The sequence below is a fragment of the Pan paniscus genome, chromosome 2 (genome assembly GCF_029289425.2).
Source record: "Pan paniscus chromosome 2, NHGRI_mPanPan1-v2.0_pri, whole genome shotgun sequence".
NCBI classification, from domain to species: Eukaryota; Metazoa; Chordata; class Mammalia; order Primates; family Hominidae; genus Pan; species Pan paniscus.
Genome location: NC_085926.1, coordinates 101478014 through 101487780, shown reverse-complemented (window position 1 = coordinate 101487780; position 9767 = coordinate 101478014). Strand labels below are relative to the sequence as shown.

At 35.5% G+C, this 9767-nt stretch overlaps 1 pseudogene; it reads left to right on the top strand.

The window, feature by feature from the left end:
- The first annotated feature begins 4839 nt into the window (after positions 1–4839).
- Positions 4840–6935, top strand: LOC100969780 (afadin- and alpha-actinin-binding protein-like; annotated as a pseudogene).
- The last annotated feature ends 2832 nt before the right edge of the window (positions 6936–9767 follow it).

The following is a 9767-nucleotide window of genomic DNA, read 5'->3' as shown; positions in this document are numbered from 1 at the left end:
TCAGACTCTATTTTCAGGGAATCCCAGCCTAAGAAAAGACCCTGAGCCATTTTATAAGTCCAAGTTATAACTCTTTAGTAACCCCTATAAGAGCAAATAATTCCTGGACTAACCTGTACTAACATTCCATAATTAACAACATACTACCAAAATAAGGTACTACATAATTCAGTAATATATTTTATTTATTTTACTCTTTCTCCCTCCACTAGAAGATAAATCCTATGAAAACATATTGTTTTTGTTTTGTTCACTGCTGGACTTTCAACGACATTAACCATTCTCATTTTCATGTGCTGAGTGTGAAGTGGACAGGATGAGTGAGGACATAACAGATATTCTCTTGCTATACACTCTGTGACTAAATATATGATTTAATTGTGAGAGAAACACAAGCACAAATATTAGGTATCACAGAGATCTATGTCAGAGAGTTAAAAATGACTAAAACATGTCTTCAGAACTGGTCACCCCCAAGCTAACTACTAAACGTTACTTTAAACTCTTCATTATTTTCAATCCCAAGGGAGAAGTGCTTCTTATTTCTTTTAATTTTTTCAATTAAAACATAAAAATGAAAAATGTTCAAAGTTACAAATAGTTTATTTTGTTCTGTAAAACTACAGACTCATATGCTATTAGTAATAATAGGACATGTGTTCATGTTAAAAACTCTCAATAAACTAGGTATTGATGAAACATATCTCAAAATCGTAAGAGCTATTTATGACAAACCCATTGCCAATATCATACTGAATGGGCAAAAGCTGGAGGCATTCCCTTTGAAAACCAGCACAAGTTAAGGATGCCCTCTCTCACCACTCCTCTTCATAGTACTGGAAGTTCTGGCCAGGGTAATCAGGCAAGAGAAAGAAATAAAGCGTATTCAAATAGGAAGAGGAGAAGTCAAATTGTTTCTGTTTGCAGATGACATGGTTGTATATTTAGAAAACCCCTTTATCTCAGCCCCAAAACTACTTAAACTGATAAGCAACGTCAGGAAAGTCTCAGGATACAAAATCAATGTGCAAAAACCACAAGCATTCCTATACACCAATAACAGACAGAGAGCCAAATCATGAATGAACTCCCATTCACGAGTGCTACAAAGACAACAAAATACCTAGGAATACAACTTACACGGGATGTGAAGTATGTTTTCAAGGAGAACTACAAACCACTGCTCGAGGAAATGAGACACAAACAAATGGAAAAACATTTTATGCTCATGGATAGGAAGAGTCAATATCATGAAAATGGCCATACTGCCCAAAGTAATTTATAGATTCAATGCTATTCCAATCAAGCTACCATTGACTTTCTTCACAGAATTAGAAAAACTACTTTAAATTTCACATGGAACTAAAAAACAGCCCATATAGCCAAGACAATCCTAAGCAAAAAGAGCAATGCTGGAGGCATCACTCTACCTGACTTCAAAATGTACTACAAGGCTACAACAATCAAAACAGCATGTACTGGTACCAAAACAGATATATAGTCCAATGGAACAGAACAGAGACCTCAGAAATAACACCACACATCTACAACCATCTGATCTTCGACAATCCTGACAAAAAGAAACAATGGGGAAAGGATTCCTTATTTAATAAATGGTGCTGGGAAAACTAGCTGGCTATATGCGGGTAACAGAAACTGGACCCCTTCCTTACACCTTATACAAAAATTAACTCAAGATGGATTAAATACTTAAATGTAAAACCCCAAACCATAAAAACCCTAGAAGAAAACGTAGGTAATACCATTAAAGACATAGGCATGGGCAAAGACTTCATGATTAAAACACCAAAAGCAATTGCAACAAAAGCCAAAATTGACAAATAGGATCTAATTAAACTAAAGAACTTCTGCACAGCAAAAGAAACTAGCATCAGAGTGAACAGGCAACCTACAGAATGGGAGAAAATGGTTGCAATCTACCCATCTGACAAAGGTCTAATATCCAGAATCTAGAAGGAACTTAAACAAATTTACAAGGAAAAACCAAACAACCCCATCAAAAAGTGGGCAAAGGATATGAACAGACACTTCTCAATAGAAGACATTTATGCGGCCAACAAACATATGAAAAAGAAGCTCAATATCAAAGGTCATTAGAGAAATGCAAAACAAAATCACAATGAGGTGCCATCTCAGGCCAGTCAGAATGGCGATTATTAAAAATTCAGGAACAATAGATGCTAGCGAGGCTGTAGAGAAATAGGAACACTTTTACACTGTTGGTGGGAGTGTAAATTAGTTCAACCATTGTGGAAGACAGTGTGGCGATTTCTCAAGGATCTGGAACCAGAAATAACATTTGACCCAGCAATCCCATTACTAGATATATACCCAAAGGATTATAAATCATTCTGCTACAAAGATATATGCACATGTCTGTTTATTGCCACACTAGTCACAATAGGAAAGACTTGGAAACAACCCAAATGGCTATCAGTGATTGACTGGATAAAGAATATATGGCACATATACACCATGGAATACTATGCAGCCAAAGAAAAGAATGAGATCATGCCCTTTGTAGAGACATGGATGAAGCTGGAAGCCATCTTTGTCAGCAAACTAACACAGGAACAGAAAACCAAATACCACATGTTCTCACTCATAAGTGGGAGTTGAACAAGGAGCATTACATGGACGCAGGGAGGGGAAAAACATAGGGGTTGGGGGTTAAGGGGCGGGAGAACATTGGGACAAATACCTATTGCATGCGGGGCTTAAAACCTAGATGACCGGTTGATAGGTGCAGCAAACCACCATGATACATGTATACCTGTGTAACAACCCTGCACATTCTGCAAGTGTATTCTGCAACTTAAAACAAAATAAAAATAAATAAATAAGTAATAATAGGATATGTGAAAAAAATAAATTAGTTTAACTGTAAACACTCCTCCAAATGTTTCTAAAATGGCAATTTTATGTTTACAGGTCAAAATATTACATAATGTGTTTTGGGCATTATTTGTGAAGTTAGAATAATTTATAACAGAAAAAATGTAACTTTTACAACAAACTATTTTAAAAGTACTTCATATAGTGCAAACTGCTTTGGGATTGTTGTGTGATTAACCCTAACAGAGTATGATATCTGGGGAAAAAATGCTGCAGATAAAATGCATTAGATAGAATGCTTCAAACAATTTGTTCTCCTTCAATTGATTTTTAGGCATCTAATTAGAATGTTACTCCATGATTTTTGGTAATTGAATATTGAATATTTAAATATGTAAATAGTCATAGAGTAAATGCTTTATAGAATCCCTACTATGTGTCAAGAAATGAATCTCCTCTTCAAGGAACCTAATCTTGAGAAACATACTACTGTTGTTAATGCCCACCCAAAGTATTAGTGGAACCAAAATAGCAGGAAAAATAAAAACATGGAGAAAAACAGTCCTCACCGCTGCTCAAATACTCTATGGTTTTATCATCTCATTGGGTGTATCTTACTATCTCATTTAGAGTAAAAGCCCATAGTGCTTTAATCACCTAGAGGGCACTATGTCATCTGGGTCCTCTTTACTTCTTGAGTCTTATTTTTTTCTTATCACTCTCCTTGTTCATCCTGATGTAGCAACACTAATTTTCTAGTTGTTACCCAAATATATGAGACTTTTTCCCACCCCAAGTCCTTCGCACTGGCCTTTCCTCTAAAAAGCCGTATAGCTTTCCCCACGTGTCCCACCTCCACCTGTCCCACAAACTTTGCTGAAATGCTACCATCTCAGGAGACTTATCCTAATCCACCCAGTATAAAATTAAACCAAACTTTAAACACTTCTTTGTGTGCTCCAATGTCATTCCTCACATTTAATCTGCTGTATTTACTTTCTAATACATTATGTATTTTGCTTATATATTTTACTTTTTTCCTGCACCAATACAAGCTAAACTCTATGAAGCCACAGGATTTTATCTTCTTTTATGTCTCCTTTGTTTCTCAATATATCCTCAGTATCTTGAAAAGTGCCAGGCACAGAAGAGATGTTCAATGAACATTAATTGAATAAAGACTTAAATATAAATAATATGAACTGAAAAGTTTTGATTGCATGAATGATAAATCAAAGAACATAAAAATCTCAGAGCAGCTGGGCATGGTGGCTCACGCCTGTAATTCTACCACTTTACGAGGCCGAGGCAGGCAGATCACCTGACTTCAGAAGTTCAAGACCAGCCTGGCCAACATGGTGAAACCCCGTCTCTACTAAAAATACAAAAAGTAGCTGGCCGTGGTGGCACACGCCTGTAATCCCAGCTACTTGGGAGGCTGAGGCAGGAGAATTGGTTGAACCTGAGAGGCGGAGGTTGCAGTGAGCCAAGATCATGCCACTGCGCTCCAGCCTTGGGCGACTGTCAAAACAAACAAACAAACAAAAATAAAAAACCTCTGAGCTGGGTTTGGAGTAATAGTTTTCTAAAATAAATAAAACCCTGGAAGGAGGGACCACCAGCGCAAGGCCCTACATTCCATTCCACTTTTCCTGACCCTTCAATGCTGCGGGAAGTGGACTAGGACACCCAGCAGCAACTCACTGCCACTTCTGACGGCCGTGGAGGTTTCAATATCCTGTCATTTATACTAAACCATCCTGTGTCTAGCTGATCTGTGTCTAGCTGATGATGATGATGATAGCTAATATTAATGATTTGTGTTCCATAAACCAAGCAGTGTGCTACCTATTTTATGTATTATCTCACTTAATCCTCAGGGGAAACATAAGAAGATATGCCTGCATAAAAGATTGACAACAGCTGGACTACATGTTTCACTGCTGAACTAGTTCCTCAGTAATCCTGGCTATAGAGACAACCATGAGAGACTGGATGGCTGTTACAAACCCAGGTCTGTCTTCACAAAGCAAAACTATCTCTAAGTATAGCTCAGAAGCAAAGATATCACCACCAAGTTTATACTTATAGCAAGTGTCATGTTTCTCCATAGTTTTATTTAAAAATGTACACATTTTTTGTTGGTGCCTTCTGCATAAATGATAATATTTAACAGAGTATTTATATCTTGATCAAGAATTGACTACTTTTGGCTTTCCTCAATTATGTGAAGGATCCAAAGGTAAAGAGATAGAAAGAATTAAATATGGCAGCTCTTTTAAATTATATGAATGAGCTACTACTACTTCAGTAGAAGGACCTTGTAGCTCAGGAAACACAGAACCTGGAACTGGGAGGTGACATGGACCATCTACAGAACTGCTAAATGAAACTTAAGAAACTGGAAACCTCCAAGAGGGAAATGATTGAGCTTCAGGAAAGAGACAGTTACAATGCAAGAACAGGAATTTGAATCAGCTATTGAAAAATGAGAAGGATAAGGTACAGAAATTACAAAATATTATTGTAAGTTGAGCTATTCAGTATTATCATGATATGATATGAAAAGAGTGTGAATATAACAAACTGAAGGAAAGTCTACATCAACCTTTTATGAACATAAAAGAATTAAAAATAGCTTTAGACATTTTAAATAATGTGGGGAGAGCTGATGGAAAAAGAGGCCTCTGGAAAACTGGTAAGACAGAAGTCAGGAATTTGATGAAATGTATAAAATTATCTTGAATGATTATGAGTATTGTCATAAATAATTCCTAATGGAAAATGCTGATAATGAAGAAGTTTCTTCACCAAATGGAAAAGGATATGTTTTTTCTTCTTTCTCCTCAAAAGAAACCTAGAGAAAGAGAAGATGGTAGTACAGGAACTGTCATCTCAGATGTTGAAGAAGATGCTGGGGAAATGAGCAGAGACAGTATCTGGGAACTTTCCTGTGAAACTGTGAGAGAACAGCCTACAAACAGCATCAGAAAACAGTGGGGAATTTTGAAAAGTCATGGAGAAAAACTTGGTAGCCACGTTTCAAAGGTACACTTAGAAAATTTAATGATGAAGATTTAATCTCAAAACAAGACCATGAACAGGAAGCTGAAAAACTCAAATTAGAAATTCAGAAATGTAAAGAAATGATTAAAACTCAGCAGCAACTTTTACAGCAACACCTCACTATTGGTTGTGATGATGATACCACTGCACTATTATGAGACTGTTATTTGGAAGAAAAGGGATGCCACAAATGATGGCCCCTTTTTAAAGAGCAAAAAAATAATTTTCAGAGAGAAAGATGAAGCTTTACAGAAGCTGCTATTCACCTAGGTTTGGAGAGGAAGGTGTTTGCAAAAAAAAAAAAAAAAAAAAGAAAAAAAAGAAAAAAACAAGAGCCAGTTGATTAAAGCAACAGCTTTTAGATATGACTACCATTGACCACCAGAACTCAAAAAATGTTAAACTTTTCAGTGTCTTCTGAGGAAGTTCTGATCGGGACAATCTTACAACGCACACCGGGCAATGGAAAGGAAACCTCAGAGTGTGCGTAATGGTCTGCAGTTTGCATGTCTAAACTTACTGAATGTCTTCTTGCTTCACCTTCTACTGAAGATTTCTTTTCAGATGCATTCCTGTGTATCTGAACATACTTCAATAAATGTACTGAATATAACTCCTGAATAAACTGAACCAAATCATGTTGAAAGAGAATCTACAAACGAGAAATGAAGCACGACAGCAAGACCTGCATCATAGGAAGATTACCATATTACATGCTCCCTGACCCACACAATTTCTCATGGAGAAAAAGATGACTTACCTTAGACATGGGGACTGGAATTTCTTTTCATTAACCTATTCACCACATTTCACTTCTAAGTTTAAGTCAATTATATCTATTAATACAAAAAAAGAAATAAAAAGCTGTGTAAAGTTATTAATATAAGCCGAGCCTTGATAAATAATTGCTCTGTAGGTAATGAGAAGGCACCAGAGCTAAGGGGGAGGGTTACATGGTCAGGTCTTTGCTTATAACTTAGCAGTATATTGGCTTTGAGGGGAGGACATTCAGAGGCAGGAAGATCAGTTATGCCAAAGTGGCAGCAGAGAAGATTTGAACATATCTACAGAGTAACTAACAATTTAAATTTCTTGTGAAAAGCCATGTTTGCAAAAAACTTTACCTCAGCAAAACTTGATCCATTCTTGCAGCCCATGGTACTGAGGGTTTGAGGACTAACGGACAGTCTTGTGGCCCAAGAAGCAGAACGCTCTGTGGCATGCTAGACTCCTTCATGAAGAAAATAATCTTGGAATAGCCAAAATATTAATATTTTAGCACCCCTGTATATTTTGATTAATTGCCCAAACAGAGCAATTTAAAATTGCATCATAGAGTCTATACCAGACAGAGAATACTTTATTTACTAAATAATTACCAGTGAAAAATGTGTCTTTCCTCTTTCAATACTGAAGATATTTTGCAAAGCAAGGCCAGAGATTTTGTAGAGTGCTAACACATAATCTCACCTAGTCATGCTTTTGCTTTCTTCCAGGATAAGAGAGAGCATAAGAAAATAGGAAAATGCCAAGCAATAAAAATCTAAGACATAAATAAATAATCCCTCTGAAGATCTTCTTTATTTGGGTGTTTCATATTCTGAGATTTAGACCTATGATGACTTGCAAGCTTTGTAAAAGAAAATATATATTCTTGCTTTATTTAGAAGCTGACACATATAGCCAATATGTTGAGTACTATTCCTAATGTTTGGGTGTCATGGAAATAAATATAGGTTGTGATTGGATGTTTTTATAGATTGTGATTTGATATTTTTAGTCACAATTTAAAGGTAAGGAGTAATAAAACTGTATATTTTCATAAGTTACAATAAGAAGTTGAAGGAGTTAAACTTTCTATATATCGAGAAAACAGAATTTAAATGATTCAGGTTTCCTCTACCCAGCCGTAGTTTCAAAGTCTGGGCAAATGATTTGTATGGCCACAGTGAGAACTCCTGAGGACACTGCAAGTCATTAAATGAGAATTCTTTAAAATGTGTTCTGTAGTTAACTCAGTTTGAAAAATGGCTCTTATTTCCTTTCCCTCTGGAAATTAACAACATGCATTAAACATTAAAGTTTTTGAGAAATCATATAGGAGAAAGTCAAACAAAAATAACAAATAAATTTTAAGCTCTTTACATTTGCTTAATTAAGGTTTTTCAAATTTACTTGACAATGGAACCCTTTCATCATGAAACATATTGCCCTCTTCAAGAAACTTGTGGAAAAATTATACCCTGGATCATTATCTGGAGCCAAAATTATATCTTTTTCATTTTAAAATGTCTAACATTGTTCACATTTGTGATATTGAACACCTAACAATGAATAAACGTGTTTCTCAAATATCTCATCAAAAATTAGCAGATTGTATAGTGAGCAATAGATCAACATTCTCTTAAGACTTTTTTTTGTTCTATTTCATATTCCTTCTTTTTTCTTTCTTCCTATTTTCATTTCTATGTTTTTATCCAAAAAAAAACTGCCAGTTTTCAGACACTGCAAGTCATAAAAAAATTCAGTTAGTTTTCATTTCAATGATAAAGTTATGCCTGATCACATTGAAGAATTTAGAAGAAAAGTGATAGAAAATTGTCAGTAATCTAAAAATGAATGACTAAATATTACACAGTATCAGTGCTGAGTAAGACAAATTACTGCCCTCTTAGTTTTTACAATTTAAATAATAAAAATATGCAGTTTAGATACAAAAACACATATACATATACAAATATAAATCCAAATACAGAGAGTTTTTAGTATTCTCAAAGTTATTTAATGAATTTCAGGTTTTATTATCATGACTACTCTAGGAAGTGTGCATATATTACGAACTGTCAAACCAGGGCTGAGGGAGGTTATCTTAGCTTGCTATTGTTCACTTATTAGGAGAGAAAATAGGAGTACATAAATAATTTATGTGACTATACTTAAAATGGCTGCCTGGAAAAATCTCAGTTTACCCCTGTTTTCTTGCCATAATAATTAATGTAATTCCTTTGGATTGTCAATGTGCCCAATTTAGACAATAATGCATGTAGTCAGCTATACATCAACAACTAAGTTGTTACCCAGTTGAGTATAAGGTGAGGATCATTGCATATTACAATAAGTGAATACGTTTTTCAAGAGATTTCTTTCTAATCCTCTAGGATCTCAGGAAGCATGCTAACTGTGTTCTGTCGAAAACAAAATGTTCACTCTAGATCTATCCTGGAAAAACATGGGACCCTCTAATTTAGGGTTAATCTGATTTAGAAGTGATTTTACTACTGAAATTCCTGATGAGATTGTGTGTGTCTGTGTGTGTGTGTGTGTGTGTGTGTGTGTGTGTGTGTCTGTGTGTGTGTGTTGCTGTTCACATAACATTCTTCTTCAAAGGCTAATCTGAAACGTCTCCATTTCATTAATGGAAAATAATTAGATTATTTTAGCCCTCTCTTTTAAGAAGACACCATTGCAAAGTAGCACAATTTCCTTGATAAATAACAACTTGATTTCAGATATTTTAGGTGTCTTTAAAACAAAAAGTTGGTTAATTCTACATCCTCTCAGAGCATAGGGAGCAATGTTTTGGAATGTTGCCTTGCTCTAAAATACCGTTACCGATGTTAGAGTTACAGAAAGAACTTTCTCAAGGCAAGTTTAAATTCGTATCTGTTACTTGTTGAAGGTGTCCAGGTTCTTGGTATCTTGGACAAAGAACTGGACAAAATGCACAAACAAAGCAAGGAAAGAAGGAAGCAACAGAAGCAGAGATTTATTGAAAATGAAGGTACACTCCACAGGGTGGGAGCGAATCTGAGCATAGGGGCTCAAGAGCCTGTTACAGAATTTTC